Source organism: Stegostoma tigrinum, chromosome 8 (genome assembly GCF_030684315.1).
Source record: "Stegostoma tigrinum isolate sSteTig4 chromosome 8, sSteTig4.hap1, whole genome shotgun sequence".
In the NCBI taxonomy this organism is placed as follows: Eukaryota; Metazoa; Chordata; class Chondrichthyes; order Orectolobiformes; family Stegostomatidae; genus Stegostoma; species Stegostoma tigrinum.
The window spans coordinates 79,841,744-79,866,005 of record NC_081361.1 but is presented as its reverse complement, the minus strand read 5'-3'; the positions used below and the strand labels follow the sequence as shown (position 1 = coordinate 79,866,005).

Sequence of the window (24,262 nt, the reverse complement as noted above, 5' to 3'; positions counted from 1 at the left end):
TTTATAAACCTCTAACGTAGTTCTTCAGCCTCTAACAAGACAATTTCACTTTGCACTTCAGCCTGTAATAAAGGTTGAATAAATGTGTTTTTGAGGAAGTTTTCCTTTTAACCTAGTAAGGTGGAGTTTACAACAGTCCCAAGGTAATACTTCGGTGATGTTTGAAACCTCTTGAATAGTCAAAGCTTGAACTGAAGTACATTCTCTTGAATCTTGCCCAAGTGATTAACTTTCACAACAGAATTTTCTTTGGTTAAGTTATCTATTTGATCCTGTGCTCCTCCTGGATCTTACTGCATCATGTGATATCCTTCATGAACAATGTTAGAAGAATGCATTCTGGTGTGCTACATTACCTGTTACTCGTGATGATTCCATCTACCTGCCATGTGGAAAGTAGTAAGAAATTTACTCCTAATCTCTGTCTCTCTTGAGCCGAACAAAATAATTTTTTTTAATGAAAGAAACTGGACCAAATTCTGAATATTGCTGAATATAGACCTTGAAGGTGAAGTAGCAGGTAGACAGGGTAGTGAAGGTGATGTTTGGTACAATTGCTTTTGTTGGAGGATGCATTGTGTAGGAGTTGGGAGGACTTTGGTCAGGCATTCAATTCTGGTCTTCCTGCTGTAGGAAATATGTTGTGAAATTTGAAAGGATACAAAGAAGACTTGAGGATGTTGCCAGGGTTGGCGTGTTTGAGCTGTAGGGAGAGGCTGAATAGGTTGAGGCTATTTTCTCTGGAGTGTTGGAGGCTGAGGGGTGACCTTAGATTTATAAAATCAGGAGGGGCATGGATAGGGTGATTAGGCAAGGTCTTTTCCCCAGGGTAGGGGAGTCCAAAACTAAAGGGTGTATGTTTAAAATAAAGTATAAAAGGGACCAAAAGGGCACAGCCAGGCTACTGAACCTGCACATCTTTGGATTGTGGGAGGAAACCCGCACAGACGTGGGGAGAACGTGCAAACTCTAGTTTGCCCGAGGGTGGAATTGAACCCAGGTCCCCGGTGCTGTGAGGCAGCAGTGCGAACCACTGTTTGCTTGCTCTCTCTGCCTTTAAGTATACCCAAGGAGTCTTCCTCCACAGCCCTGTGTGGCAGGAAGTTCCAAAGGCAAAACTGAAGAAATTCCTCCATTTCAATTTAAACTATATACACCATGGTCCTTGACCCTGCCATGAGAGGAAGGAATCTTTTAACACTTACCCTGTCAAGCTCCTTAATCCTATGTGTTTCAATAAGATCACCTTATTTCTAGTGAGTAGAGTTCTAATTTATCCTCTTTTCTTAGAAGATATTCCCTCCATACCAGGGATCATCCCAGTGAACCTTCTCTGAACTGCCTTCAATTAAATCCTTTTTTTTAAGGGGAGCAAAACTGCCCTCTGCTCCAGATGTAGTCTCACCAAGACTTTGCACAATTGTAGTAGGACATCGTGACTCTTCCCTATCTCCCATGAAATAGAGAACAATGTCCCATTAGCCTTCCTGATTACCTGCTGCACCTATGTGTTAGCTTTATTTTGCACAAGTACACACCAGTTTCTTGTGTTGCAGCTTTCTGTAGCTTTTTTCTCTATAATAAATAGCATTTTTTGTTCTCACTTCCAAATGAATAACTTCACACTTTACTGCATTTTTCTCCATTTGCTACCTTTTTCTGTCTACTTGCATAACCTATCAATGTCTGTTTTAAAAATTGCTGTCTCCCTCTTGCAACTTGCCTTTCCACCTATTTTTGTCATCTGCAAACTTGGCTACAGTGCATTTGCTTTCTTGGGGGGGGCGGGGTGGGTTGTGGGTGGAAGGAAGGGTTTATTTTCCTAATATGGACTGAGATACTAATGGTGTGTGTACCATAGACAAGGAGGGGAGAAGTAAATCTTGGTGTGCAAGAAAGTTTGCATTGGTCAAAGCTGATTAGGCAATGAGGGAAGGGTGCATTAGGATGTTGTCCCAGGGAAGTGGATAAGGTGCAAGTAAGGGAAAATTGAGTGGCCACCATATCATAGATTTGGGTTAACCATGGATAAGAAGCAATCTCCAGTTTAAAAAAAAAACTAGTTAGCTGGGTAAGGGTCAATTTCAATAGGTTGAGAATGAGACCTGTCTAGAATGAAAGATCGAGAAAACTGTAATGGAGGGTGAGTAGCTCTTTTAATTTTTTTAAACAATTCTGGTTTGGATAGGCTCCCACAAGAAGGGGTTGGACCAAAGCCAGAGCTCGCTGAATGATGAACACTAGCTTCATTAGAAGCAGACAAAGAAGTAACTGAAAGATCAGCTTTGCTCAATTGAGAGCCTGGTTTAAACTTTGGAGCTCAAAGGAAACGCTAAGGCATCAGACTTGCAGGCAACGTGGGTATTTAAAATTTCTGGATTTGCATGTGAATATGCAAGTGAGAAATACTGTACAGTCAATTAAGAACTAATAAAAGCTGCTATACATTGCAGCAGAGGGTATTGCTGAGGTACTAAAAATACATGCATCTTTATACAAAGAGAATACTGCTGGACCCATAGTGATGAGATGGTTGTTGGAATATTCTGGGTTAAGGATTGAGAAAATATTAGGCTGTCTGTCATTAAAAGGCCTCTGAATTGAATGGTGTGTATAAGGATACTGAAGGAATTGTGGAGGTGTTGGTATTAATTCTCCATTGAAACAGAATTGATGCTAGAAGATTAGAAGGAAAATATTCTGTCTGGAAGTCAGTGGTGAGTGGGGTTCCGCAGGGCTCTGTCCTTGGGCCTCTACTGTTTGTAATTTTTATTAATGACTTGGATGAGGGGATTGAAGGATGGGTCAGCAAGTTTGCAGATGAGACAAAGGTCGGAGGTGTCATTGACAGTGTAGAGGGCTGTTGTAGGCTGCAGCGGGACATTGACAGGATGCAGAGATGGGCTGAGAGGTGGCAGATGGAGTTCAACCTGGATAAATGCGAGGTGATGCATTTTGGAAGGTCGAATTTGAAAGCTGAGTACAGGATTAAGGATAGGATTCTTGGCAGCGTGGAGGAACAGAGGGATCTTGGTGTGCAGATACATAGATCCCTTAAAATGGCCACCCAAGTGGACAGGGTTGTTAAGAAAGCATATGGTGTTTTGGCTTTCATTAACAGGGGGATTGAGTTTAAGAGTCGTGAGATCTTGTTGCAGCTCTATAAAACTTTGGTTAGACCGCACTTGGAATACTGCGTCCAGTTCTGGGCGCCCTATTATAGGAAAGATGTGGATGCTTTGGAGAGGGTTCAGAGGAGGTTTACCAGGATGCTGCCTGGACTGGAGGGCTTATCTTGTGAAGAGAGGTTGACTGAGCTCGGTCTCTTTTCATTGGAGAAAAGGAGGAGGAGAGGGGACCTAATTGAGGTATACAAGATAATGAGAGGCATAGATAGAGTTGATAGCCAGAGACTATTTCCCAGGGCAGAAATGGCTAGCACGAGGGGTCATAGTTTTAAGCTGGTTGGTGGAAAGTATAGAGGGGATGTCAGAGGCAGGTTCTTTACGCAGAGAGTTGTGAGAGCATGGAATGCGTTGCCAGCAGCAGTTGTGGAAGCAAGGTCATTGGGGTCATTTAAGAGACTGCTGGACATGTATATGGTCACAGAAATTTGAGGGTGCATACATGAGGATCAATGGTCGGCACAACATAGTGGGCTGAAGGGCCTGCTCTGTGCTGTACTGTTCTATGTTCTATTAGCAAATTGCAATGCACATTTCAAAAAGCATTTAGGAATAAATCCAGCAACTACAGACCATTCAGTTTAACATTAGCATTTCGAAGCAATAATTGACAAAATTTAAATCATGTGGACAATGTGAATTAATTGAAAAACACCATAAATTTCCTCAGGTTGTTTTGTTTTTTCCTTGGCAATATGATGTTTTGTGGATTTGCAAAAGGCACTAGTGTTTCAAGTTTGCTAGAAAAGATGAAGCTCATGAAATGAGTTGTGGCAGTGTGGCTACAAAGTTAGCTGAGTGACTGGAAAGAAGAGCTGTGATAAACTTGAGGAATTAGTGGAAGCCCCTGGGGGTTAGCACCAAATCTGTAACTGTACTTTGATCCATATTAATGACTTTTATTTCAGTATATAAAGGGCAATTGTGAAATTTAGGCGTTGACAACCTTGAGGCATTCGAACTGTATGCAGTTCCTTCACCATTTGTTCAGAGTGTCACCTTCCAAAACAGTGCAGCTAATGTGGCTGGCTTCTTCGGGAACTGTAGTTGATGAGGCCCTCAACCATATCTGACCAATTGCCCTTGCTTCCACCCTTTTCCATCACTCAACAACAGGGTGATTGGGTTCCCCTTGTCCTCACTTCATCCCACCAGCCTCCCCTCAAAGGACCATTCCTCACCATTTCAGACAACTCCAGCAGAATGCCACCACCAAACACATCTTCCATTCATTTTCCCCATCTGCCTTTCGCAGGGATCATTCCCTCCTGGAACACCCTAGTCCATTCACTGACCACTAATACCACGCTGCCTACCATGGCACCTTCCCATCTAACTCCAGAAGATAGAACACCTGCCTCTTCACCACCTCCCTGCTTACCATCCAAGGCCATAAACTGTCATTCCAGGTGAAGCAGCATTTCACCTGTACCTTCTCCAGTCTTCTGCATCGTATTTGCTGCACTGTGACCTACTCTACATTGGAGAAACCAAATGCAAACTGGCTGTTTGCTTTGCAGAACACCTCTAATCCTTGCATGAACATGACTCTGACTTTCCTGTAGCCAGTCATTAACACAACATCCTGCTTGCAATCCCACTTGTCTGTCCTCAAATGCTGCAGTGTTCCAGTGAACCACAGTGCAAACTGGAGTAACAACATCTCCTTGCCAGATTAGGCACCTTACAGCCTCTGGACTCCTGAATTCAACATCTTCAAATTGTAAACTACCTCCTATTTCTTCCCTTTTATTTTTCCTCTTTTTAGCTTTACATTGTCTGTCACCATGACCTTTCCCCACGTCCCAGTGGAATTGTCTGTTCTTTCAAGCCCGGCAGTTAGAACAATGGGTGTGTCTGCCATTGTCACATTCCAGCCATTTAATCTGAACGATCAACGTTGCCTACTCTTCTTGTCTCACTCTGTTGTTCTCTCTTCCTCTGCCCCGTCCTCCCCATTGCATAAATGCTGCCCCCTCCACTTGTCAGCTCTGCCTCTGCTTACCTGCTATGATCTCCAGCATTTATTTATTTTCAGTACAGATTCCAGCAGCTGCAGTAACTTGCTCCTGCAGGATATCTTGGGCTTCCAAGAGACTGGGCTGCACTGGATCATTACACATCTACTTATGTTAAGAGGTTGCAGTCACTGAAACACAGGATTGCACCACAAAGATTTTGTCACTTTTTTTTAGAACTTATAATGTTTTTTGCTTATGGTGGCAATTGATACCAAACCGTAGGAAATGGTCTGTTAACTTATGAGAACTGAAAACCTTATACCACACTGATACATTACACTTCTGGGAACATGGGATGAAGATTTAGTGTTGAAGTTTCAGGGTCCTTGTGGCTTTAACTATTCCTCCTTGAACTAGAATGAATCTTCTAATATCTTGGAGGGAAAAAAACTTCATTCAGCCGTCTGATGGACTTCCAATAGCATAGTTCTTTAATAGTTCTTAGTTCTTTAATTGTTATGACCCAGTGAGGAGGGATGATTGCACATCATTTAAATTCTCCAGCTGACCATAAGAGCATTTTTAATTTCACTTCATACGTGGTCATAAACACTTAATTTCAACTAGTATGAAGCTCTAATTGAGCTAATTGTAAGGTTTTCTTGGAATTGTTTTTGCCTAGTAAACTCATAAAACAAATATTAAGTATACAAATACTGGTATAATGTTTTAAAGGGGGAGAGGGCCTAATACAAATGGAAGATAAAATAAAAAGGTTAAAGTTCTTATTTGTAGTTGAACCTGAAGCCATGGCTATTTAATTCATGTCCTGTCTCTTGAATAGTAAACTTCTGTAGAATCCTTTGTTCTTAGTAAATGATTTATTTTTTTGCTATCAGAGACTGGCTTTTAAGGTGCTGAGTTGAGAGAAAGCAAATTCTCTAGTCCTTGCTGTTAAAATCCATTTTCTTTCTTCTCACTGCAGCTCTTCAAAGCAACAGCTGAGATATTTGGTTCCTGAGGCTGACTCCATTTTCCTTTACAAATTGGATAGTTGTGGCTGTCCTCTTTGTGCATAAGCTGCCTATATTGGACAAAGTTAAACTAAAACAGATTGATTTTTCTCCTCCCTGGCTCAGAGGTTCCAATGTCTAAAATGGTAACTTCAGTGCATACCATTTTTATTCTGCATTGGTTCCTGAACTTGCCTCAATTTGTGGTCAGGTGTTTGCAGGCACTTGTAATCAAATGATGCAAGTTGACAGTGAAAAAGATTCTACAATATTAGTCACAATCCTTATTTCTTCCAACTTTTGGCTTTTTTTGGTTAACTACATAACTTAAGGTTTTTTTAGTTTTGCATCTTGTTTAACATAGCAGCATAAGTTTTAGGTCATCTTCCATATCTCTAGTTGGCTGAATTAGAACACAGCAAGGCTTTCAACTGTGTCCATTTGTGGCAAGGTGATATTTTTCTTTACTTTTCAAATACTAAGTTTGTTTCCACAACCAAAAGCAATGGGTTGTCTCCTGACAGACTTTTGTATGAGGTCATTCCTGTCTCCCTGACTCCTCCACTTAAGCTTTTTAGCATTTAAAGGAGACTGCTAAACATAACCATCTTTACAGGGTCTGATTTTCATAACAATTGACAGGTGAAGAAATGAATGACTGACAAATAAGATGTCAACCCTGACAGTGTAAAATGATTCATTTTTAACTGAGAAGTGACACAATGGGGAAGGTAGGTGTAAGAACTTTGCACAAATGGTGGTACATGGGAGTGGGTATGATTCAAGTGATGTGTGCAAAGTGTAACACATATACAGAATCTTGGACTCGAAGTATGTAACCCACTATATTAGCAAGGAAGATGTGATGAACCACTCATTTCACTCCAACTGGAGTTTTGTCCAATTTCACGTAAGGGATGGGACAGATTTGAAATGGTGAAGAAAAGCCTGACTTCAATTCTATTAATAGATTGGAGGCCTGAGATTTATCCCACTGGAAATGGGATGGAGGAGACTTGATTTTTAAAAAGTGCTCAAATCCATGTAGATACTGCATGGTTAATCATGGTGGGTGTGGGTAGGCAAAGGCTCCTGACCAGAAGAACAGACCTAAAGAACACCAATTTTAAGTGATTGATCAAAGGGAAACATTTTTTTTGAAACATGACTTGGATTAGTACAGATCTGAAATGCTCTACCTGACAATGGAGGCAAATTCAGTTGTGGCTGTCTGAAGACACTATATGTTTCATGTTTGTGACCAGTTTTCGAAGAGATGCTGGATGGAGAGTGAACCTAAAATAGATTACTGTGTGGCAGAGAGCTGCCATGCATGCAAGGGTTGCCTAGAAAACTGAAGTTGTGCTTTCTACAGTGAGTTCTGAAGAAAACTAAACCTGATTTAAATACTAACTCTTAAGATGTTGCTAGACCTGAATGTTCTCAGCCTTTTTGTGTGGCTCATAGTTGAGAAAAATATTGTATCCATGGCAAGTTTTTAAAAGGAAAGATGCTTCCTTAGGCAATGATAACATTCTAAATTTGAATCCTTTCTAAATTCCCTACAGCATGTTGCCCACATTGGAACAGGTAACCAGTATTTAATGTATTTGCCGTAACTACCCTGAGGCTGGTTTTGGAAATGCTGCGTGGATTATGAATGGCATCAGGTGGTGTTTCTTCTGAGCGGGTTTTTAAGAGGAGAGGTGATGGCCTAATGGTACATAGCTAGGTTACTAATCCAGAAGCTCAGCTAACTTTCCAGGGCTCTGGTTTGAATCTTGGCAGACAGTGGAGTGTGTATTTTAATAAACATCTGGAATTGGAAGTCTGTAATGATGGTGAAACGACTGATTGTCAGGAGTGGGTAAAGCCTATCTGGTTCACTAATGTCTTTTCGGGAAGGAAACTGCCATCCACATCTGGTCTGGCCTATGTGACTGTAAACCCACAGCCATGTCATTGACTCTCAATTTGCCATTTTGAAATGACCTAACCAGCCACTCAGTTGTATCAATTACTATAAAGTCTCTCCCTTCGCTTAACCTGTCCACGTTGGGATGGTTCAAGTTTGTAGACTTCAAACCATACTTTTTATTTTTGGGTGGGAACTGAATCTTCACCTTGCCTGGTCTGTGAACAGGCACAAACTTGTGATTAGAAACCAGAACATCTGTCTGTGTATCCACCACTAATGTTCCCATTTGGTCATTAATTGCTTTTGTCAAATAAGTGCTTGTTCTTAAATCCAGCTGGATAGTCAATAAGGGAAAGCTGCTCCTGCTGTAAAGGGAACAAGAATGAGGACATAGCTTTTTGAGTGATCTTAACTTTTTATCTTCATTCAGTGAGTAATGCATTATCTGGGAGTATTGAGGCAATTGAGAGGGCATTGGATGATTGGATATAGTGTGCAAGAATGTTGGCGGGGGGGGGGGTGTCGGGGAAGAGAAAGGCAGGGATTGGCACTAGTAGCTTTCAATTTGAAGAGCCAATGCAAGTACAGTGTGTTGAATGGCCTCCTCCTTATGACAGCAATTGTGATTCAAGCCCAACTCTGGCTGGGGTTTCCAGTTACAACGCTAATGAAATGTGAACAGATTCTTGCTCTGCACTCTGATTTATGGGCATTTTGGATGATCCTTGCCTAGAATCTTTGTATAAACACAGGTTACAGATCTTTAGGGAAGATGTGGGTTTAGTTTTCATCAGGGTAGAATCAAGCCTGATTTCTCTGAACAGGTTGTGTTTGATTGTGATATCCTTCTAACAAGCTAGATTTCAAAATGTGTTGTAATGGAAGGGAGGAGGCTCTTTTCAAAACCTGATTACACTTTCACTGAAAATGCCCACTTTTGGAAGAGGTGCAATTTTCCAGAGTACACCATAGTGAATATCTTCTGGTGCATTCCTGAATTGACTTTGGAATGGTTCTCGGTCTCAAGTTAGCTATCGTAAGTTAATAATAACTGAAAGCCAAACACAGCATATATGCAAAGTGGGAACTTTTTTAAAAAAAGTGGCCACTTCTTTGAAAAGGGTCTTCTCCCCCCCCCCCCCCCCCCCCCACCCCCCACTTTCTGATTCATGACACTTATGGTTGTTTTTCTATACTGTTGAGCATATCTGAAATTCTTGGCTTGACATTCTTTCACTCACACCCAGTTTGCCTCCAGCATGGGAGAATGAAGGTATTGATATTCATCCCTGATCCTTATCGGTCCTGTTCAACTAATACCATTTTTCAATGAAGTCAGCTGCTGGAATGGCCACATTCACTTTTTTAACAGCATTCTGATTCTGACCAGGAACCCTGGAGTGGGGGATGGGGTATCTCTGCTTACTCACTTGATCCAGTATCCTTAATTTAGTCCCTTGGAAGGGAAACAAACTGCTTTCGTCCATCTTGTGCTTTCGTCCATCTTGTGCTGACTACCCAGCTTCCATTAAAAAATGGATCTCTCTGGGTGGGGTGACTATACTTAAGTTTGCAACAATAAACCTGTACTATCGTGGTGGTGTGCATTGAAATGGTTTCAGATCTCCTGTGTCTTTTTTAATGTTTATTTTTTTTTGTTTAATTGTGTGATTTGGAAGAATGTTCCTGATGGAGTGTAAACCTGAAATGTTGACTTTCCTGTTGTCATCCTCCAGCTCCACACTATGTTGACTCTGACTCTGGCATCTGCAGTTCTTGCTACCTCTTGAATGTTCAACCTGTTTCAAAGCAGTCTCCTTCTAAAGTGCTGTGTTGTGAATCGAAACTGCCAGTTGAGAAGCTTAGAGATAACAGGACCAGCAGATGCTGGAGAATCCAAGACAACAGCGTGGAGCTGGATGAACACAGCAGGCCGAGCACAAGCTGATGTTTCGGGCCTAGACCCTTCATCAGAGAGGCTTAACCTGTTTATTGCAGAAATTTATGCTGTTTTAGCATCCAGAAAATTACATAATGGATTCTGGTGTCTATCAATCAAGTGGCTTGTCTTAGGGCACAACCTTTGTTAAAATGGCTAAGTAGTAAGTGCCTCCCTTGTTACAACCATGTCATACAACTGCTGTAACCTTCTGTCTGGTTTTAGGTCCCCTTGCCCACTGCTTCAGTTCACTTTTCTGTTCTTTATTTACCCTTTTGTACTATTTGCTTGGCCATGTCTCCAAGACCAATATATATTAGTCTGAAAAGTCCTGATTCCCCCAAATGTAAGCTGCCTAGTACTTGATGCTAGACTGCCTGTGTATTTCAGGCAAAGTGGGCTTGGTGTCTACTGGCACAATGGTGATGTCCCTACCTCCTGGGTCAGAAGGTTCAAGGCTTGCCTGCTCCATGTGCATGTCAGAATGTAGCCATCTGAGAGGCTTCTTCAAAATATCTACAACACTACAGTGTGACAGTAACATTCATTCAGATGAATGATGCCCAGTGAGGATTCTTCTGGTGTGTTGATGGTGACTCCATGGGCCAGGAAGTCATGTCCCACATGCTCCTGAGGTCTCTTTTTGGTTTTTTTTTGTTTTCTTTTGACTCGGCATGTTTAGAATCAACATGCTATCGCATCTCTAGTTTCTGTAAATAACTAGATAATGAAATGTGAGGCTGGATGAACACAGCAGGCCCAGCAGCATCTCAGGAGCACAAAAGCTGACGTTTCGGGCCTAGACCCTTCATCAGAGAGGTTGTTTCTGGTCAGCTGCTCATTACCCTTGTGATTCTAGATGCCAAAAGTGACACATGATTGTGCTACAATGTATCCACATCTAGAAACAGATCCTTCCAGTTTCTGTCTGACTCTGAACATGTTCAGATTAGAACTATTTACAGACCCCTTCTAGTCCTCAAAGGTACATAATTGATGTATCCTCCAGTGCTTCAATGTTTTTCTACATTTATGAAGCACAAGAAAGTAGGTTTTGTGCATCACAACCTAAACATTACCAAGGTACAGCAGAAATTTGTTCTTGAATTTGAATGCTCTGATTGCCTTTTTTTAAAAAAAAGAAACAGTTTGAGGATGTTGCAAGCTTAGTTCATGTATATTTATGTCAATGACCCACTTTCTCTGGGCTCCAAGGGCATCATGCTCCACGTGACAGTGGGATCCAGATTGCAAGATTTACTTATTCCTATCTAGATATCGTGCCTGTTTGTGAGAGACTGCTAATGGGCAAGTTGCCATTTGGAATAATTGGCAGCATGTTCCTCTAGCCATTGTTGATTCTGTCCCTCTTCAAGGAGAGGTCACATTCCTCCAGTGTTTTTTTGGTTTTATGTTTTCTGGAGCGCTGTTATTTGAGTGAGAAATCCCTAATCTAGTAAGGTGACCATTTTTGGCCACATGGTGTCCATTAAACTGTAGCTGGTTTGAGTTTCTCCTGAAAGCTTATGGCGCTGGCTTTAGGAAGGACTTTAGCATACTTAAAGTGCTCAACAGTGACTGAATTTGGTTAACTGCCTCATCTTATTTTTCTTACTAAAATGTCAGATGAGCACTGTCATGCTTAATGGTGCTGATGGCATGGGTTCTGTCCCCTGTAATGGCTGAAGTTGATCTGTAATTTGCTGCAGCTGCTTGTCCCAGTGTAGTATCCAATCAGTATTAAAAGTCGAGAGATGTTTTAAACCTTTAATAGACGGCATGAGATTTTCAAGGTAGTCCTTGTACAAGATTTCTTCTGCCCCTATAAACCAGGATTTTGTTTTTGGATACCTGAGGAACACACTGGTTACAGACATGCTGATATTTCACCCTTCCTTCCCTATGAATTAATATAAAGGTCCAAAGGTATTTATTGATCACTTGGCCTTTTTGCAGTGATACACATGTGAAATACTGATAGTCAAAATGACTCGCGTTGCTGCCTTCAAGACAGCAACTTGCAATGAATGTCGTGCTATTTTGAGTGATTGTTAACTCCAGTCATTCTTTTGTCCTGTGCTGAAATGTGGCCAGTGAATGATGCCCAACTGTTTAACCATGGATAGTTTTATAACATAGACAGACAGTGCTTTCTTCTGTGGTAGCACAACAGTTGTTATGCACTGTTACTTTTAACCGATGAGTGAGACTTGATGTAAGGTGGCCAGTTCACCTTACCTTTTTAGGATTCTTCTGCTAGCCAGTGTTTCGCTAGAATCTTCTTTCTCTGGATGCTTCCACAGGTCACCTTAGGTTTCTTACCAACCAGTTCACAGCTTTAATGTTTAAACTTGTTTTCACATCTGCAGATTTTACCAGGAATCACTAGACAGCCATATTTATACTTATGATGGCTATCATCTCCCCTCCTTGACCAAGGGGCTTAACATCTAATTTTTAAATCCAAGCCCTTAGCAGTGATTTAGTGGCTCAATTCTGATCAGAGTTTCTCATTTTTTAGTGTTTAAATTTTAAATAAAACTTTGAAAATATCTGGTCTCTTTTCAAATCTTGTACGTTACAGGCAAGACATTTGCATGAAGGCTGCTTGTTAAACTTGCACTTGAGAAAATCTAAAACAGAATTTTGAGAGGTTAGCAAAGTTATTCAATTTACTCAAAGACCAATTGCTTGAGCAATGGTGGAAATGTTGTTTTGTTTTTCCCCCTCAGGTCATGAGGTTATTCTGAAATTGGATGTGGGACTATTCTCCCATGTCTCTAAGGTACAGATTGAGCTGGTTCGGTGCAGCCCAGCACATCAAGAATGTACTGGTGCCGACAAGGCCACAATTTCAGCTGACCAGAATATCTCTCTCCACAACCCCCTGCCCCTTGTGGTAGTTTCAGATATTTGAAATTCTGTCTTCTGACAATGACTGCACTGTCTTTTGGTTTGGGTTGAATATTAGTTTAATTATTGACAACCAGCTCAGTTGTTGAGAATAAACTGTAGTTTGTAGACATTACCCAAATTGAAGCCAAAGCTTGTTTTTGAAATTGAATGAGAAAATGAACAAGTATTCTGAAGGGTTGCACAGTAGTTAGCACTGCTGCCTCAGTGCCAGGAACCCAAGTTTGATTCTGATCTAACCTTGGTTGACACAGACTGTGGGGAGTTTGTACATTTTTCCCTGTGTGTCTGTGCATTTCTGTAGTTCCCTCCCACAGTCCAGGGATGTGTGGGCTAGGTGAATTAACCGTGGTAAATGAGGGGTTACAGGGATGGGAATTGGGTGGATGTTTTTCAGGGGGCCAGTGCAGATTTGAGGAGGGGATGGTCTATGTCTGCATTCTAGTCTTGCACTAGATTCATCAGTCTTTGTTAGGAATGTTCTCTTGGATATTTACCCTCTTCAATAATTCCATAAATGTGCCACAAGCGATCTTTGGCAAACGTTGCCTACTTCTGCCACAATTTTTTTATTCCTTCCCTGAAAGCAGCAATACAGTCCCATTGTGGCCTCCTTGATAATGATTACAGATAAGTCTGACTCCAAACATCTAAGTATCATTTTTAACAGTTCAGTCATTACCATACTGCTACATGGACCACTCCTGGTACAGAGTACCATATTAAACTGATTTTTATGCCCCTTTTACAAATTGACAAAGTTGTTAAATCAGTGGTTTTAAGTGAAATTGGGAGAAATTACAGGTGCATATTAATGCAGAGCAGATGGTTACCCTTTATTTTCTGTAACTTCAGGTAATTTTAAAAATCCTACAACATATACATGCTAGTTCGTAAGTTTTTTTTAAGGTGAGTAGTGTCTCTGTAGACTGTATAATCCTGTCCTTGTAAGTGACCAGAAGTAATGCGGTTTTTGTGACCTGTAATCAGCTCTTCACTCCTAATCTTTAAATCTCACTTGGATTGAGATGGGTTGCTGGCAGTGGAGAAGTGCCAAGATTCTTGGTTTGGGCTTGAGTGGGCATGGATGTAGGGTGGTGAAGCACTGGTGCAGGAGAAGAGACTGAAAAATGAGGAGCCAAGGGTATCAGGAAATTGGGAGTGTTCAATTTACACCAGGAATGAGATCTGCTCCTTCAGCTCTACCTGAAGTGCAGCAGAATCAGCCCATGTTTCCTGTATGCCAGGTCACAATTATTATTTGCATGCTTCTCATTCTTAAAAGATAAAGCTGTCATAGTCTGACTGCACAAGAGATGGAGGACTGGTGGTAGTTTAACTTGAGGGCCACTACCTTGGGTGAGGGAAAGGTTGAAAAGGAGATTCCTTCATAACCTCAGTGCAGGAATTGAACCCATTCTATTCATGTCACAGCACTACAAACCAAATGTTTTGTTGCCTACCTGGTATTCTGGTATTTATTTAAAGTTGCTGTCCTTTTTTTCCTCTCTTTCTTTTTTTTATTCTCCTCTAAATGCCCAAACATTCAAACTTTGGTTCAGGGCTGCAGTGCCTTTCTTTCCATTGAAAGGAACAGTTGACAAAACGATTGATCAAGTTGAACTGGTTGGTGCAGTGTTTAAAATATTTAAAAGAATAAACCAGACTGATCCAGTTACCACAGGTGCGGCAACGTTTTCAAAATCTCATCTCATCTTGGAGTTTCTATCTATTAGTAAAACATTATAGAAAGTTGTTTTCTTTTAATCAAAGCATTAGTTGGTTTCAGAATCCAACTTTCTGTTTATGCTAGAAATTTAGTGCAGGTATGTGTTTTGTGAAAGGATTTAAAGTTTGCTCCTTTGCACTGACTAGATCTGTGACTATCCCAAGCCTGCATGATCTAGAGATGTGGGTGTAAAAGTTATGGGTATTGCAAACAACTGATCTTCAACGTCTCTTTTTGCATTTTGTTGATTTTTCTTACTCCCACTCTTCCCTTTCACCACCACCACTCCCTACCAAAGTTGAAGCTTGATGTTTGAATGAAATAAAATATCTTTGAACAGCCGCAGTTAGAACAGAGAGATCAGGAGGAAAGTGTCTGTTTTATAGAACATCTTGGTGGTGGTTAGGGCTACACCTCTGTCTGAGAATTAATTGACATTAAAAGCTGATCACAGGGAGAAAACAGCACTTACGTTTTTTTGTTTTGTGACCATCTTGTGCAATTCCCCATCATTTTAAGGATGAGGTTGCTTCTACTCCAGGTCAGGTGGGTTTTGAGATTGGGCAGTCAGCTATAATTTGCAGACTCACCTACAGAACTTGCAGATATTGGTTGGAAGTTTTGTGGCCTCTGCTACACTTTTTTGACATTTTTCCCTCCTCTCTTTAATATTTCCTGTATTTGCCTTTTGTAAATATTCCATTGTTAAGTGTGGATGCCTGGTTTCTCTTTGGATACTTGTGGAATATAGCCCTTAAGCATTCTGCTGTTCTCACAGATCATAGAATTCCTTAGTGTTCAAACAGGGTCTTCGGCCCAACGAGTCCATACTGACCCTCTGACATCCCACCCAGACCCATCTCCCTATAACCCACTTAATCTACATGTCCCTATATGGCCAATCCACCTAGCCTGCACGTCTTTGGATCATGGGAGAGGCACCCCAAGGGAAACCCACGCAGATATGGGCAGAATGTGCAAACTCCACACAGTCGCCCAAGTGTGGAATCAAACCTTTGGTCCCTGGTGCTGAGGCAACAGTGCTAAGCACCGAGTCACCATGCCACTGTTCTGTTGGGAGTTTCCTGCTGTGATAGAGTTCCAAGTAAAGCCATTCCTTCAAGAATCCAGTATCTGAAAACAAATGACTGTCTTGTTCAGCGAAATGGGTTCAAGTAGTTTAACACTGAAGCTGGGCAAATTGATTTTGCAATCACTAATGGTACTTCTCCAGTGCTTTGAGGTATCTGTTATAGTTTTGTACAAATCTGAAATATTTGGGTGGCTGGGTACAGTGAGTGGAACTTCAACATACAGGACCATTTGAACATAGCGTACTGTCATTGTGTAGCTGTTGTAACATTACCTTAGAAAGTATTAGATTTGATGTTTGCCATATTTTTGTGGGTTAACCTTTTGTGTGTGGCAATAACAGTATCTTGGGAGTGCTTCATTTGTGGTTGTCTGTTGCATAATTCCCTTAAACTTTTCAGGTGCTGGTTAGCCATATTAATGTTTGATTATTCAGTTGTCCTGTATTTCACAGTGAGCACTTTGTAAATGAGTGAAATATTTGTTTTTTTTTTAAAAACAGGCTTATTTGTTTGGCCTAATAAAATGTATATGGATGATGAACCTTGACTCCTCTTGTCCTGCTATTCGGTCATTGAAAGTCGGAAATTTTTGGGAGGAGGGGTTATGGTGACAAGCATGACCATTGACTAGGAGCTCATTACAAAACTGCAGCGGATTCTCTGGCTGGAGAATGGGACTGGGTTAGGGCAATATGATGAGGTTGCTCAGTGGTCAGCACTGCTGCCTCACAGTGCCAGGGACCCAGGTTTGATTCCAGCCACAGGCAACTATAAACTCCATGCATCCTCCCCATGTCTGCATTGGTTTCCTTCTACAGCCCAAAGATGTGTCAGTTAGGTGGATTGGCCGTGCTAAATTGCCTGAAGTGCCCAGGGATATACAGGCTGGGTGGATTAAGCATGGAAATGCAGGGTTACAGGGATAAGGGTTTGTTTTTGTTTTTTTTTGGTGGGGGTGGTGTGTACGGTGCTGTGCTTGGGTCGAATGCTGTTCGGAAGGGCAATGTGGACTCTGTGGAGGCAGGCCATTCAGCCCGCTCTTGTGTGATTTTGAAACTCACTGTTTACCCAGGAGTGTGTTGAGAGCTAATTCAAGCTAGAGTAGTAACTAAAGTTTTTAGTGTTATGGGAAAAGGAGTGATATAGCATAAGTCTTTCTGATCTCCTCCATCTTTTATTGGGTTGTAACAAAAGAATGAGTGTTTAAGTTGAAGTTAGTAATGAAATTTGTCATCAGCTGTGTTTTTTTTCAACCTACATACTCCCAGGTAAGCCCCAGACGCACTCTTTTAAAAAATTCTCCCCATTGTCTCATCCATTCTGTCTCTAAAATGTTGTATGGTCCTTGAGAGATCCAACTTGTCTTTATGGATAAGAAGTCTGTGCCCCTCTTCCTCATGTGTAACAAGGACAGAGCCTAGTGGTGAAACACTAGGAAGGTGACAGCTGGTGACGTTGCTGAAAATTTTAATCCAGAGACCTGGGTAATGGTCTGGGGACCTAGGTTCAAATCCTGCCATGGCAGATGGTGGAATTTGAAATTCAGTTTTAAAACAAAAATTACATCTGGCATGGAATCTAACAAATGACTGAAGTTTTAACTGATCATCTGAAAAACCCATCTGGTTCACTAATGCCCCTTTAGGAAGGAAACTGCCATCCTTACCTGGTCTAGCCTACATGTGACTCCAGACCTGCCTCAATGTTTTTGATTCTTAACTGCCCTCTGGGCAATTAGAGATGGGCAACAAGTGCTGGTCTAGACCTGCAGGTCTGAATGTTTGTTTTTTTTATTAAAAAAAGCTGAGAGGTAACAACACTTGCATTCCTGGATCAACTTGCACTAATAGACTTTTGGCAGGGGAAGGGCAGTGTCTGATGCTTGTGTACCTATCATACCTATTAGTTATGGATGATTAAACTAGCTGTGTAGCACTTGCAATTAAAGTGCTCCTTAATCATGATGGGTGTGGGAAGGAAGTGCTGTTCCAGGTAAAAGTAAATGGGAGAGCAAGGTGTTAATAGGCTTCAAGGGAAACACTTGGGGCATAATTTGAGCTCGTGACAATTAAATGCTCTGATTCTTGTGTTTTAAGGACAGATGCAAAAAGTAAATGGGACTTCTGCAAGGGATCAGACAGAATTGCAATGAGAAGTGGGCAAAATGAGGAATAGTTGAGCTGGTATACAGAAAGAGGCTTGTTGATGACTCCTTTATTACTAGTAAACAGGGTGTAGAGCTGGATGAACACAGCAGGCCAAGCAGCATCATAGCAGCAAGCAAGCTGATGTTACAATGTTGCTTGGCCTACTGTATTCATCCAGCTGTATATCTTGTTTTCTCATTCGCCAGCATCTGCAGTTCCTACTATCTGTAACAATTTTAACCCCTTTATTACTAGTGATGGGTTTGGATGGTGGGGCACTGAAGGAAGTGGCATAATATCACCAGTTTCTCCCAAGCCTGTAACACTAATGCTGTCAATGACTTTACTGAGGATTCAAAGGGCCCTTTTTCCTTGAGAGATGGCTTTCAGCTGGCAGGGTCTTTGGATCTGTGATCTGAAACAAGGGCACTAATATTGGTCCCTAGTGAGTTTCCTGTTGGAGATCATTGGGTGTGGGTCGCAGCTCCTAAAATGGGAACTTTTTTGTATCTCTAGAAAATGTTGATGGGAACTGATCTTGGGGGGAGGGACATCTACATAAAAGGGGAAATGCTGAAGATTGGGTGTATGAGGGTAGTGCCGATGGCAAGGCTCATCAGTAAAGAGAGAGGCAAACTGAAATAATGGGGCTTTGTAATGCTAGGCAAAACTAGCAGTATGTAAAATTGTGCCGTCATCATCATCATCCTGTCTTGAGTGCTATGAAATTGGCCCCATTTCCACTATGGATAGATTCTATGGATTGTTGCTTGTGTTCGAAGGTGATTTGTGGCCTCTTTACAAGCCAGCAATCAAAAGGAGGTGAATAATTCTCCTTCAGCTAAATGGAACCAAGACTTTGGCAGTACTTTTCATGCTGCTTCTGCCAACTTTTCAGGTTTCAGCAGCCGAGGCATTGTTGGTTTCCCCTAAAACAAACTTGCTCAGAGCACCTCTGGCAGCAATGAGTATCCTCTATTTACAGTGTGCTGCTGCTAGAGGCAGTGGTGGTGTAATATGAAAGGGGGCTAATTTACTGTGTGTGCGGACGAGCTGAGTGAAAGGGCACTGAACAGGGGACTTGTGCGAGGTTTTAATCAGCCTCTAAACTGAGTAAGGAGTCTCTCTTTTAAATTTCGCTGACATTTCGGCATCTTCCTGATATTTTCAAAGAGGCTAGGTTTGCGTGGGTAAATTGTGCGAAAGTTGGTTGGTTTTTATTTGTTTTGTGTTGTGTGCGGGGTCCGGAATGGGGTGGGGCCCACACGCGAGTAACTGGGACTGTTTGTTTTAAGAAATTTTTGCCATTTTGAATGGATGATTCACGCAGGGGTGTGGCGTTTGGCACTGAGTTGTGCCAGGATCTCCTAATCTTTCTCTTCCCGTTTTAATTCCTCTTCTCCCCCCCCCCCCCCCCCCCCGACTCTGACAGGTGGTCGGTTACTTGAAGGCGCACTCAGAGGGTTTCTGAAACCCCAGGTAAGTGCTCTCCTCCCTCTGACTTTCTGGAACTAAATCTGCGAACCTGTAGGGTTCGGGTGGAGGGAGGGGGCGCAAACACCGAGGCAGTGCGCTGGGAGCTATCTGCACAAGGAAGTCCGCTTCTTACAAACAGGAACTGGCTGCGATGGAACAGCCTCGTAGTGGAGGGAGTAGTTTTAAGTTTCTCTACATGGGCTGATCGCGACTGGTGTAAACTCGGACTGGCTGCTTTTAGTTTATAATGTACAGATCAGCCATGAAATTGTTGCGTTTTTAAAAGAAATTGTACATTGTCATCTCCAGCTCAGTCTTTGCCGGATTTGAAAGCTCAGATCTGAACTTTTCTGCGCAGGAGCCGCCTCTTTGCGTTGTTTATTTCACATTTTTCTATGTAAAATGTAGAAAACTTCATCCAACTGCTGAGCCTGTAGCTACCCTCTTATTTTTAAAAAAAAATCTGTCGCTATACCGTAAAAATAAAATCGTTTTACGTTTCCTTTCCACACTGCGGTTACCATCTCCGGCTGTTGTAATAAGATGTTGGATACTTTGATGTTTTAGGGAGCTGTGGTGACCGGAATCTTGTTTTGGTGATGCTGACTGGGACAGTGTCACTGGATATCTTTTAATACCTACCTGAAAGGGCAGACAGACTTGATTTAATGACTTCATTTGGAAAAATAGCGTGTTCAAGTGTGACCACTTCCTCTTTCGTCTGCTGCAGAATCTAGTGAAATCTGAGCGCATGTTTTGAAGGAAGCTTTTTTGTTTTATTATTCAGTCAAGAGCCTACCTGATCCAAGTGATGGGTGATTCTCAAATTGTACGCGAGTTAAAGTTCCAAGCAACAAGCCAGTACGTGTAACTTTCCTTTTAAATAAGAGCATCGCCAACATTGGGGCTGTAATGGACAGTGAGGAAGGTGACTTGGGTGCAACAGGACCTTGATCAGATGGGCCAACAGGCTGACGTGTGGCAAATGGAGTTTAATTTAGATAAATGTGAAGTGTTGCAGTTTGCAAAGGACTTGTACAGTTAATGGTAAGGTCCTGAGTAGTCTTACGGTACATAGAGATGGAGTGCAGATTCACAGTTACTTGAAAGTGGAGTTGTGTTTAGACAGGGTAGTGAAGGAGTACTTTGTGCTTGCTGTTTTATTGGTCAGTGCACTGAGTATAGGATTTGGGAGGCCATGTTGTGGCTGTGCAGGACTTTGGTTAGGCCACTTTTAAAATATCGCGTTCTTTCAATTCCAGACTCCCTGCTATAGGAAGGATGTTGTGAAATGGCAGGGACTAATTCCCCTAGAGGTGGAGGCTGATGGTGACCTTCAGAGGCTTATAAAATTGAGGGGCATGGATAGGGTAACAAGACCAGGTCTTTTCCCCAGAGTAGGCGAGCCCTAAACTAGAGGGCATAAGTGTAAGGTGAGAGGGGAAAGATTTAGAAGGGACCCAAGGAGCAACTTTTTCACACAACAGTGGTGCGTGTATGGAATGAGCTGCCAGAGGAAGTGGTGGAAGCTAGTACACTTACCCAGCCAGATGCCTTTTCAATCCTTCATATGAGTAGGAAGGGTTCAGAGAGCTGTGGGTGAAATGCTCACAAATAGGAGTAGATTAATTTAGGATATCTGGTTGACATGGATGAGTTGGGCCAAAAGGTCTTTCCATGCTCTGTCTCTATGGCACTGACTCCTCTCTGATTCTGCATTTTTGTCTTTTTGTCTTTTGTCTTGCACCCCATGTGGCATTAACTCTGGGTTCATTGCCTTCCTGATTTAGGAGCTTTTGGGTTGCTTTGTCAAGGTGAACTTGATTCACAGAAACGTATAGCTTCTATTGAATGTGCAATGTAATAAAGTCCACTTTTTTCACTGCAAATGTCAGAAATGGGCACTTGAAGTCAGTCACCCGATGACTGACTGACTGTAAACTATTAATTTTATACTTTTGTAAAAGGTAACGTCCCCTTGAGACAGATTATAGAACAGCAGTTTCTCCTGGGCCAGGATAGCCATGCCTAACTTGCATGCACTGATTTTGTAAGATTTGGTTCAAGTGGGTTATTTGCTGGGTGTGGCAAAAAGGATTGAGTAATGCTGCAGAATATAGTGGGCTTCCCACTGCTATATCTTCTCTACTGGAAGGTTAATAAGAATAAAAGGTCCCCTGTATTGACTAGTTAAGATGATTAGTTAAGCATTTATCCCTATGTGCAAAGACTAAGCTGGCTGCAGAGATTGTGTTTTAGTTACAAAGTGGTGCACCTGTTTTGAGCTGTTACATTCATAGTAGGTAGAAGATGTTTATAGAGCAGCCCAAACCTGTTTTTCCACAGTTTGGACATTTTGTTTCTCTCTCTTTCCCCGCCCCCACTACTTGACAGGGGAGGCTGGCCCCTAGTGACAAACTGAGAGATCGACAGTCAGTGTACACCTGGGCCCAAGTTGTTGGATGATGCTTGATAGGTTTGTGTCTGTCTTGTATCTGTGTTTTAGTTACCACAATGCCCTCCACGGTCAAGACTTAGTTTGTCGTCGTGTTTATCGCTGCCGTCGTCTTGCACTGTTCGGTAACCAGCCGGTGTGTCTTTCCACCCCTGCCAGATGTGGTTTGAAGGTTGTGCTGCCTGCCTGCCTGTAATTTTATCCGCCCAATCCACTCTAATATTTGTTTGACTAATCGCTTGACTTGAGATACCTTTTATAGACCTTTGAAACGCTGCATGATTTGATCTTCGAGTTGTATCGAACTGGGGTATGGAGTCAAGAGATTGTTTGTTTGAAATAATGCTCTTTAAGTGATCGCACAAGGCCGCCTTACTGGTGAGTTTGGGATCTGCAGGAAAGGTTTGTTTAACCTTCTGTTGAAACTAGCTGGGGTAGAGTTTCTCGTCGCATCTGCAGTAATTTGCTCCTGGTCTGTGAACCTGCTACTTCAGGCACTGTAAAACATCTGCTCAGTGTCCACTCAATGACTACAGAAGGGTACATATGGGAACTACTTCCCATTACCTTTTTTGAAGGAGGGGTGTGGTGTGACAGACGTGAAGCAATCAGGCTTTTCCAAATAAATTGAAAACTGTCTTATCGTTGCTCTGCACAGCAACTGAAATCTGTCTTTTTTTCTTTGTTGTGCAACATGCTGTCTATACACTCCCATCAAAGATGACAATGTTCTGTGAAGTTGCAGCTCCTAGACTTGTGCTTTCCCTCGGCGAAATATATATGAAACTTAGTTTAGTCGTCATTTTTTATTTTTCCTGTTTTTATGGGAGTGTTTCCCCTTTTCTCACCCCTGTTCCCCAATCCTGCTGCACATGCAAACCCCTCCACCGTCACAAAGGCTTAGTGGCTGTTTTGGCAGCAATATCTAGTGTGATTTCAAAGGTAACTCGTTAAGATTGTTAAAGCTTGTGCTCAGCCATGCTGTGTTCCTTCCAGCTGCAGAGAGCATCTACAGTTCTAAATTCTGGATTATATTGTGTACCCTAATCCAGGATTAATTTACGTGGGAATGGCAGGGGTTCTTTAGGATGGATCTGATCTCCAAATGGTCTTACAGTGTAGAAACAGACCCAGCTAGTCCATGCTGACCATGTACTCAAACTGAACCAGTCCCACCTGCTTGCATTGGGTCCCTAACCCTCAACCTTTCCTGTTCAGCTATTTATCCAAATGTCTTTTAAATGTAACTGTACCTGCATCCACCACTCACTCAGGCAGTTGATTGCACACATGAACCATACCACTATTTTTAAAAAAAAATTGCTCCTCTTCATGATCGTGGAGCATAGAAATACACTCTCTTTTTTTGTTTGAATCAATCTATGCTGAACAAAATCCCAAACTAACCTAGTCCCACCTCCCTGTACCTGGCTCATATCCCTCAATCTTCCATATTCATGTAGTTATCTAAGTGCCTTTTTAAATCTTGTAATTGTGCTCACATCCACTGCTCCTTCAGGAAGCTCATTCCATATGCTAATTATCCTCTTTTTTTTAAAAAAAGTCCATTGTTTTACTTTATTTTTAAAACTTCATGTTAAGTGTGCCCCCTAGTCTTAACGCCCCCCCCCCCCCTCCCATGCTAGGGAAAAGACATTTACCAATAACACTATCTATTCCCCTCATGACCCCCCTGTAAAGCTCTAAGGTCATCCCCAACCTCCTATGTTCCACTGTAAAATGTCTGCCTGTTTTTATAACTCAAATGCTCCATGTCAAACAAACAGTAAGCCTTTTTCTGAATCCTCTCTAATTTAATAATAATCTTACTATAACAGCAACCAGAACTGCACATCTTTCTTCAGAGGTCTCACCACTGAATTGCAGCTTCATGATGTCCCAACTTGTGCTCAGTGGTCTGTGCAATAAAGGTAAGCATGCTTCACCACCCTGTCTACCTGGTGAGGCAAATTTCAGAATTATATACCTGAATCCTTTGGTCTCTGTTTACAGTACTAGCTAGGGCCCTACCTTCGTTTGTATGCGTCCTGCCCTTGTTTGTTTTACCAAAAAGCAATGCCTCACATTTATCCAGATTGAACCCCATCTGCCACTCCTTTGCCTGTTGACCCAGTTGATCAAGATCTCTTTTTTGTAACTTTTAGATAAGATTTTTGCTGTTGACTATACTACCAGTTTTGGTATCATATGCAAACATATTAACAGCCTCCAATATTCTCATCCAAATCATTTATATAGATGACAGACACATGTAGACCCAGAACTGATCCCTGTGGAACATTGCTGGTTGTAGGCCTCCAGTCCAAAAATCAACCCTCTGCCACCATCCTCTGGCTCCTACCATAAAGCCAATTTTGTATCCAATTGGCAAGCTCACCCTGAATCCCCTGTGACTTAACTTTACTAATTTA

At 41.9% G+C, this 24,262-nt stretch overlaps 1 protein-coding gene across 15 annotated transcripts in view; it reads left to right on the top strand.

The window, feature by feature from the left end:
- Window positions 1–24,262, top strand: part of LOC125456171 (elongation of very long chain fatty acids protein 1) — a 79,756-nt gene that overhangs the window by 24,621 nt on the left and 30,873 nt on the right. For 2 of the 15 annotated variants that reach the window (XM_048538991.2, XM_048538992.2), the window contains exon 2: window positions 19,332–19,378. The exons of 7 other annotated variants lie outside the window; for them this stretch is intronic. The gene's annotated coding sequence lies outside the window, so the exon portion shown is untranslated. Of the gene's footprint in view, window positions 1–18,898; window positions 19,013–19,331; window positions 19,379–20,118; window positions 20,237–21,766; window positions 21,852–21,921; window positions 22,209–23,668; window positions 23,762–24,262 lie in introns of those variants that run through there. 6 more of the 15 variants (XM_048538993.1, XM_048538996.2, XM_048538998.2 and 3 more) reach the window with 6 other exon arrangements.